General features: G+C 35.5%; 1 long non-coding RNA gene across 1 annotated transcript; it reads right to left on the reverse strand.

Annotated features, from left to right (window-relative positions):
- Window positions 1–347: 347 nt before the first annotated feature.
- On the reverse strand, window positions 348–2,270 carry LOC111208697. Its single transcript, XR_002660615.2, has 3 exons — window positions 1,681–2,270; window positions 1,418–1,599; window positions 348–1,176 (listed from the first exon to the last, which is right to left on the reverse strand). It is a non-coding gene; the product is annotated as an uncharacterized LOC111208697 (long non-coding RNA).
- Window positions 2,271–10,150: the final 7,880 nt, after the last annotated feature.

Genomic DNA, 10,150 nt, shown 5'->3' on the forward strand with positions numbered 1-10,150 from the left:
AGAAAAATATTGTTAATTGGTCAATGTTAAAAATAAAGAGCCGAATATAGAAGAGTAGATATCTGAATGACAAACCCATTAGAAACTGGCATGTCGCGATCTAAAGAGAAGAAGTAACAAATTTTAAAACATAATTTAAAGTCAGATAACCAATAATAGCTAGCTTAGTTTGGATTCTCAAATCCATCAAAATACCAAAACCAATAAGTTTGTGTTTTGAAATTTTTGTAACCTATTTTAAAATTGTATAAGTATTTATGATTAATACCAAGACTTTAAACTAAGAAAATTTTGAGACTAAACTTCAAGTAAATTTATTTTGAAATTTTATTAGGTTAAGGTGGTGGATACGTATATTTCTGAGATGGTGGCTATCTAGAAGGCCGATGGCGGCCAAACTATTTACAAAACAATTTGGAGGAGAGGCCAAAGGGAAAAGGGCATTGCTTCCTTGTATAACTATCAACACAAGAGCTAAAGTAACTGCTTGTGTTACTATCAACACCAGAGCTAAAGTAGCTGCAAAATACTACATTTTTGGTAGTGGTTCTTGTGAAAAGCAAGGAATAATAGTGGTCTTTATATTGAGGAGAGGATTCAAGAATATACTACACGAAGTTTCAAAAAAAAAAAAATATACTATACTTTGCATATTATAAGCTCCCGGCTGATTAACCTTAAATTTAGGAAGTAACAGAGAAGCTTTATGTTTCCTCTCACTTTCAGAGTTCAACAGTTTCATATGTAACCACTGACCTCTTTAAATGCATATTAGCCTATTAGGGGTTTAAGTTCAGTCAGTCAAGGATTAACTTACATTCATTCACAGCTAGTTCTGCTTAATCATTCCTTTGGGGTTTATCATACTTTATGTCATGACCGAAGATTCCTAAGTGTGTGTGATACAGTAATATAAGTTGTATGTACATGTGTAATTCGGTTGATGGAAGAATAAAACTTTGTAGACTTTTTGCTGTCCAATACGAGTCAGAGAAGGTCATGAAAACATAAAGTTTTGAGAAAAGAAATGGCGAGTGTCATGAAGATATGATATGACATATAACATGCATTTTAAGCCTCTTTGGAAGGCCTCAGGACAAAATCTCAAGTAGAGTCAAATGTCTCTTCCCCGGCTTCATGTTGCCAATTTCATCTTCTTTCCCCGAGAGGTTCAAACTGCAAATTGCAAAATGAAAGAATACTTTTGTAAGTGAATACAAAACATTAAGTTCAAAATTTTTAGCATACAAACAAATCCAGTTTCTTTTTTTAATCTATTGAATCTTAAAAATATTGTACGCAAATGGTGAGAGCTGGTATCATAATCTAGACGATTTTGGAATTAATATTCAGCGCTTTTCTATGAGGTTGTGACAGATTTGCTATGTTATTTTAGATGAAAGAGTACTTGAAGTACCTCTATTCAGCATAAGAACCAGGGCCTTCTTTCCACATGCTTAAGAGTTTGGAAAGAGTACATTAAAATTTCATCAACACTTATCATTGCACCAGTATTGTCGAAGTCACCACAGTAGTTAGGAGCAGAGAATATAATAGCAAGCTGTCGATCAGGAAAAAATCATAACCATCCTCTACAACCTGCGTGAGAAAAGAAAAAAGGTTTATATTATAAAATTTTCAAATCGAAAAGAAAACATGAACATTGTGTAGTAGACTAACATGTTGAGCATTTCAGATGAGATCCATATCGTTCTTTATTAGAAATTCAGTGACCTTTTCGGATCCAAACGTGTAAGAGATTCCACGGTGGTTCATCCACCAGACATTGACATCTTTGCTTGATCAGACCAAAGCAGATCGCAGAGCTGACCAGACTCTGGAACATCAGTTGGTCGCTTAATGGTCGTAATCTGCGGTTGTCAAATCAGGAGAAAGGCCACTAGGCATGCATAATATCATATCACTATTGCAGCAGCTACGGGAGTCTCACACTGAATCAGCGGTTGAATCCATCATAGAATCCATAGATTCTGTTGATGCCTGATGGAAGCTCATTCGTGGTTTCCTCATAGAAGGAAAAGGTTCTCGGGTAATTGATTTTGTAGGAAAGTAGAAGACGGATCGTCTCCACACTCCGCTACCTTCGTTCCACATGATCTCCTAAGAATAAAAAGTTTAGCTGTAGGAGGGAAGCCTCCCTATTTGTAGGAGGGAAGCCTCCGTATTCAAACAGCATCAACAGACCCGAGTACTGTCCACGAATATCATCTGAAAAAAAACACATTACAAATCCGTGTGACTTTAAGAGACCAATGAAACACATCAGCATATCTGTTCTTTGTAGAAAGACCAAACAAAAGCAATCCTAGGTTGCATCAAGCGACTACCATATTCAGCTAATCCTTGCAAAACAATAGTTTAAGCTCCTTAAACTTTTCACCATGTCTCACCCAAAACTTAGAGCAATTCAAGTGATCATTATGAGTCCTTTAACTTCTCTGCTTTGAGATGATCTGCTGCTATCAGATGATTGATTAAACATATCAACCTCTCTTAGCTACTCCACAAATCCACCCAATTTTTTTTTCTTCCTTGTCTATAACTGAACAAAACACACAATCACATTCTGACTAGAACCAATTCACGTTTCACAAAACCGATAAAAATAAAAACTCTTTCTTTGGGGAGCTGATCTAAGAAAAAACGCTTACAAACTTAGAGCCATGAAAGCAATCATGTAGAACTCAGATTCCAAAACAAAACAAAACACACAAAAAATATGAAAAGAAAAATAGATTGATTACCGTAGATCTTGATGGGAGCTTCGAGATCAAGAAGGTCAGCTTGTGGTGAATCATGTAAAATATATATGCTTTAAGACGGTATATATAGGGTGATACGCCGAGGGATTCACAACATGGCTATGAAGAATCGAAAAGGAAGAGGGACATGCAATTTCACTACAAGAAAACATAATCTTAACGAAGAAAACATAATCTTAACGAGGGCGGTTTTCCTCGTTATTTCATCGTAAAAGAGGCTTTACGACGAATTAGCGAGGAAACGCGTTTGCTCGTTACACGTCCGTCGTAACACATATTTCCTCGCTAATTCGTCGTAACTTAGCGAGGAATATATTTCGTCGTAAAGACGAAGTAGAACGATTCGTCGTAAAGACGTCGCTACAATTCCTCGTAAGGACGTCGCTACAATTCCTCGTAAATAACTCGAAAACAGTTCCTCGTAATCTACACGTAAATACCTTGAAAGATTTTCCTCGCAAAATACACGTAACAACCACGAAATGATTTCCTCGTAAAATGGTCGTAAACATTTCCTCGTTATTTCCTCGTAAATACTTCCTCGTAAAATACTCGTAAACTGTTTCTCGTCATTTCCTCGTAAGATTTCCACGTAAAGAGGTCGTACATTAGCTACGAATTTACTTCGTTTTTATTATTTTACAGAATTTTAAAATATAATAAAAAAATAATTAAAATTATTTAATTTAATAATAAATTAAAATTCAAAATAAAAATAAATTCATATGAAAATATTTTATAAATAAATAAGTTTTGAATTTATATAATACAACAACAAAAAAAAACTAAGGGTCGTTCATCGCCCGGTAGAATTCATCACTCCTCCTCGTAACATCCGCCTCGTTATGTACGTCGCCGGATGACTCGCCATGAATGGGATGTTGTTGTCGCATGTTCCTCAACATGGACTCCCATTCCGGATTTGTGGCCGCAATAACGTCTAAGAAGCCCTCGACTCCACCCATACGAGATTTTGTCGCGGTCAACTCGTTACGCAGCTGAGCGGACTCTCTACGCAGCTCCGTGACTTCATCATCCCGTCGCTGACCATAAGACGATGTCGCTCTCGGAACATCGTTGACGGAACCAATACCCAATGTCCGTCCCTTTTTTTTAGGGACAACCTTAAAAACAAAAAAATAAATATTGTAAGTAAATATTTAAAGTTAAATTAAATGAATAATTAAAAATTAATTTTTTTGAAAATTTACGTCCTCGTAAATCTTATCCACTTCAAGTGTGGATAAGGTGACGGGTAATCCGTCGGTAGACTGCTGGGTCAGCTGAGTCTGGCGGTCTTCAACCCGAGCAACTACGTCGTTGTAGATTTGCTCGGACTTGCCATCTACAAATACGTCCGCCTTGTTCTTGTGGGTCCTCTCGTAAAGTTCCATAAGAGACGGGAGATGTCCCGTCTCTTTGGCCTAAAAAACAGTTAAGAAAGTTAGAATAAATTAATATAATTATTAAAAAAATTATTTAATAAAATATTTAATTACCATTTCCAAACGGACACCGGCGTGGGGTTTTTGGCCCGTAGTGTGAAGCATCGGCCCGTTCCCGTGCTCATCGACCGTGTTACGGGAGTTAGAGCAAGCCTGGGCGATTCTAATCGAATCAGGAAGGCGCCAATAACGGATGAGGCCATCCCACACGTCCGTGGTGAGCTCAGCGGGTTTGCCACGCTCATACCCCTTCACGATCCAGTCACCCTTCCAGTTGGAGACCGTGTCCAACAAGCGAACTTTCGCTTTCGCGTTAAACTTCTTCCTCACCCTCTCAGTGATCCCCAAAGCCCAATTATATTTTTGCTGTTGGAAAAAATAAATTAACAATTAGTTTTTTAGAAAGTATATATATAAATCATGAAAAAATTAAAAAATATATAATTAATTAATAGAAACTTACAGCGTAAATTTTGAACCACGTCTTTCTGACGTAGTGAGGCGTCTTACTCCAGTTTGGATGTGCCATGGAGAAGTAACCCTTGATCGTGTCGGTTACGTCCGATGCAAGACATCCGTCAACCCCCCACCTGGAAAATACAAATTTAAAATATAAATTATTTTTTAATGTTATAAAAGATATTTAAACGAATTAAAAAAATTAATGCAACATACCACAACGTTCCGTCCGGTCGGTCTGGGTCGATGACTGGTAAACCTTCTCTGCCTGGCAGACTGAGAATGTCCTCTATCGTGTACTGCGAGTAAGGAGCACTCGGAGGCACCATCAGATCAGGATGAATATCAGCGACCATCGGAGGTGCCATCGGAGGAGGCACAGGAGGAGGCATCGGAGGAGGCACATGAGGAGCCGATGGTGCACTAGAAGAAGTAGACCCAGAGACTCTCTGAGTGTACTGAGTCTCGGGGACAGTCTCCTGGCCCGAAGAACTGGGAGCGGAAGAAGAGGCCGGGTCTAAACGACTACCCGGCTCACCGAAGATCTCTCTGTAATGGGCAGTAAGTCTTCCTTTTCGAACCTGGAAAAAAAAAATGAAATTTTTAAAATTAACATCAACAATATATTTTCCAACATTATCCACCTAATCAACACTAAATAACATAAAATCCGCAAACCTATCTAAATTCCCTATACTAACCACCTAATATATCCTAAACTAACCAAATTAGAGAGGAATCAAAGAGGCTTACCATTGCTACGAAATGGAGAGGAAGTAGAGAGGAAGTAGAGAGGAAAGAAAGAGTGAGCGGTCGGGTGTATATATAAGATTACATATCGTCGCAAATTCGTCGTAAATTTACGACGAAATAGCGAGCAGTTACAAAGGCCCGTGTTTTTTTTTACGAGGAAATGGCGAGGAATCACAAAGGCCCGTGTTTTTCTTTACGTGTACTTTACGACGATTTTGCTTACGTGGAATTAACGTGATTTATGTTTAAATCTTTTTACGTGGTCTTTACGACGATTTCATCCTACGTGGAATTAACGAGGGTTATGTTTAAATCCCTAGAACCCCAAACCCGAAACCCGAAACCCCAAACCCCAAACCCCAAACCCCAAACCCCAAACCCCAAACCCCAAACCCCAAACCCGAAACCCCAAACCCGAAACCCGAAACCCCAACCCCGAAACCCCAAACCCCAAACCCGAAACCCCAAACCCGAAACCCGAAACCCCAAACCCGAAACCCCAAACCCCATATTCCTTATTTTCTACTTCATATATTCCAAACCCCCATCTTTAATTTTCTACTTCATATATTCCAAACCCCAAACCCGAAACCCGAAACCCCAACCCCGAAACCCGAAACCCAAAACCCGAAACCCCAAACCCGAAACCCGAAACTCGAAACCCGAAACCCGAAACCCCAACCCCGAAACCCGAAACCCCAAACCCGGAACCCGAAACCCCAAACCCGAAACCCCAAACCCGAAACCCGAAACCCAAATCCCCATCTTTAATTTTCTACTTCATATATTCCAAACCCCCATCTTTAATTTTCTACTTCATATATCCCTAGAACCCCAAACCCGAAACCTGAAACCCGAAACCCCAAACCCCAAACCCGAAACCTGAAACCCGAAACCCCAAACCCCATATTCCTTATTTTCTACTTCATATATTCCAAACCCCCATCTTTAATTTTCTACTTCATATATTCCAAACCCCATATTTAATTTTAGGTTTCGTCGTTATTTCCTCGTTGTCTTACGTGGACTTTACGACGATTTTATGCTACGTGGACTTTACGACGATTGGTATGGTACCCTATTACGTCCCCGTCCTTGCGGCTTGAATCGTGGCTTCTTGCAGAATCGACATTCTTCTAGCTTCTCATCATCTCCCCAATAGATCATGCAGTTGTCGATGCAAACATCTATCATCTCAGAAGGTAACCCAAGACTATAAACCAGTTTCTGAATCTCATAATAAGAATCAGCAGACACATTGTCTTCCGGCAAATACTCTTTAAACAAGTCCGCCCATTCGTTCATGCAACTTTCAGGTAGATTGTGATCAGTTTTAATATTCATCATTCTAGCAGCTAACGACAATTTAGAGAGACCTTCTCTACAACCACTGTAAAGTGGTTGATTCGCCGCGTTTAACATTTCGTAAAACTTTTTTGCATCTATATTAGGTTCTTCATCTCCATCATGAGCTACGAATGCATCAGCTACCATATCATGAACCCTATCATAATCTACCATCTCCTCTTGCTGGTAACTATGTTCATTATGCAAATGATGATCAACCGGTTCTTTTTCCTGAAAATTGCTATTACTACTACTAGCTTCATTCTGATCATAATTAAAACCTTCTCCATGTTGAAACCAGATATAGTAATTTGCCGTGAAACCTCTATTTATTAAATGCTTCCAAACATTTTCACGGTTTGCCAGTTTCGAATTGTTGCATTTCCGACAAGGACAGAACATCTTACCACTTTCTTGGGCGAGCGGTGTTGAATCTGCTTGATGCATAAATGTCTCCAGACCCGCAAGGTATTCTTTCGTCACTCTCCCGTTAGCATCTCTATGCATATACATCCACTTCCGCAACTCGTAAATATTCCCGGAGCCAGCCATTTTTTTTTCTTTCACGTTTTTTGTTGTTGGTGTGTTTAAAATGATGTTTAAACATCCATATTTATAGGAAAATTCGAATCTGGCAGTTGTAATTTTGCTATGAATTTACGACGAAAATTAATTAGGTGGGCAAAAAAAACGTGTAACACCTATAAAGTTGGTGGATTCAAAAATTTCCTCGCTAAATACACGTAAACTATTCCCTCGTAAATACCACGCAAAGTTTACGTCGTATTTACGAGGAAATAGTTTTTCCTCGTAAAATACTCGTAAAGTTACATCCACTTTACGACGAAACAGTTTTGTCGTTACGTTACGAGGAAATAACGATGACTTTAGTTTTTCACGTAAATTCGTCGTAAACTCGACGCAAATTTACGAGGATTGTTTTTCCTCGTTAATTTTCGTCGTTAAGCATGTGTTTTCTTGTAGTGTTTCGTTACAAAGGAAGCTATTACAAAGGAATCTATCAATTCCCAAAAGGAGAGAGAGAGAGATTATTTAAGAGACAGTAGTTATTATTTTTCCCGTAAATAAAAAATAAATAAAAATCTTGTATTTCCTCTGACGTAATTTGCCCTAGGCAGAATGCTGAAGCGGAGAGCTGTAGAGATACCAACTATCTATTTAATATAATAAAAGCACCATAAGTGAGAAATATCTTCCCTAGAGTACTACTTCAACCATATTTTATTATAATCAGTTATATGTTTAATTAAATTTTAATTTTAAAAAACATAAACCACACCTGAAACCAAAATCTCTCGCACTTTTTTAGAAGCTTCTTATGGCGGAGACTTTCCTCAAGTTTTCTCTTACTCTTCCCTACTTTTTAATTTTTACTTATTATTGTAATTATGTAAAAACAGTGAGAGAGACTCCCACTGCACCTGCCGTAAGACCTCTATAGACAAATATATAATATAAAAAAAAATTATGTCCCGACGTTCTTCCGGTCCAGCATTCTTTTTGCTCACTCGATAGAGGCTTCATTGCGAGAGCCGGTCCAACATTTATTTGGGCCCCAGACAAAAACTCTTTTGAATTCTTAATATTTATATTTATTTAAATTTAAATATATTTTGAATTTATAATTTTATTTGAATAGAAACATTAAATACACATTTGAAATATATAGATCTAAAACTTATATTTTTAGAGAGGAAGATGAAAACCATGAATGATAATATCTACAAAAACAAGATAATATTGTGAGAAATACATGAAAACAAATCAACAATTTAAACAAAAGTTTTTCTTTACGTTCAAAGAATTTAGTGAGAAATGAGAGAATTTTATATAGAATTGAGAGAGTTTTAGAAACTTATTTAGCTATTTTATAGAGAGATTGTATAAATTTCATTTATATAGGTAGTCAAAAATTGTAACTAAGTTAAAATTTACGACACTGTAGACTTTTTTTGAAGTCTATTAAAATTAAAATTTTGGATTAAACTTTATTGTAAGTTTAATAGATTTTTTTGGAAGTCTACTATGATAATTTCATTATTGTTGTTCATTCTTTATTATTTTAATAATTGAATATATGATCTTACAACTTTTGAATATTAGTTTGAAGATTATAATTTTAATTTATTCATTTAAAAACTAAAATTAATAAAAATTATTTTTGATTTTTGTAATCTCAAACTGTTTTCGTTTTGGTAGACTTATATATATTTTCAACACATGGTTACCAAATCAATATATATTCTTGTAAATTGTTCAATTGTATAAAATCTTAATTTGTATATTTATTTTTATGCATTTTTAAAATTAAATTATTAGATCAAATTACGATATATACTAGAGAACAAGTCTACATTGTAAACTTTTTAAAAGGTCTACATATGGGTATACTTATTTCAATTACGTGTATACTTCCGAAAGACAGAATCGTAAAATACATTTATGGTTTTTTGTTTGGTCATAAGGGTTAACTAGATCTTGACCCGCACAACCGTGCGGATGATTATTTTTCATTTTATATATATATAACTATTTGATTTACATGATTAGTAGTATATTCTTTTAACATTTACCATATTACTAATAGTTTAATTTAGTATTTTAAAACCAACAATTTATATAGTTTGCATGCAGTAATTTAATTTATTGTTTCAAATTATTAGTGATATCTCTATTATTAAAACGTGGACACTAACTACAACTTTACATTATATGATATTTACGACAAATTCTGTTCAATTTAATATGAACTTAAATATTAATTTCCTATGATTATAGTTGTATTTTAGGTTTTGGTCATACATATATGTTGATTGAATTATTTGTATGAATTTAATCTTTGACTGAATAACATAGAAATATAAATTGTACTGGAAATTGTACTGGAAATTGTAATGTATTGTGTTTGTTTTTATCTTTTCGAACATGAATTTTCTCTTTATTATCTATGTTTTTTTGAGATTTTTATGCTGTTTATTTGTGATTTAGATTTTTCTACCCCAAAACTCTTGGATTATTTACAATGAATTTTTCAATGTTAAACTTTTATTTGCAATTCTTCGTCTATCATACATCATGTTATATAATTAACACTTAATTAAACCTACAACTAAATTTGATAAAAAAAAACACTGAAAATAAAATATTCACATGAAATATAATTTTTCAATCATTCATCTGTCATTTATGGTAATGAAATAAATTGGTAAAATACATTTTGCGCTTTCAAAATTGCACAAGATAAAAAAAAACAAAAACAATTACACTAATAGATAATAGGGCTTTTTGCAAAATTGACCTACAACTTAAAGTCAAACACAAAACTAACATCTTTTTTTTTTG

Source organism: Brassica napus, chromosome C8 (genome assembly GCF_020379485.1).
Source record: "Brassica napus cultivar Da-Ae chromosome C8, Da-Ae, whole genome shotgun sequence".
In the NCBI taxonomy this organism is placed as follows: domain Eukaryota; kingdom Viridiplantae; phylum Streptophyta; class Magnoliopsida; order Brassicales; family Brassicaceae; genus Brassica; species Brassica napus.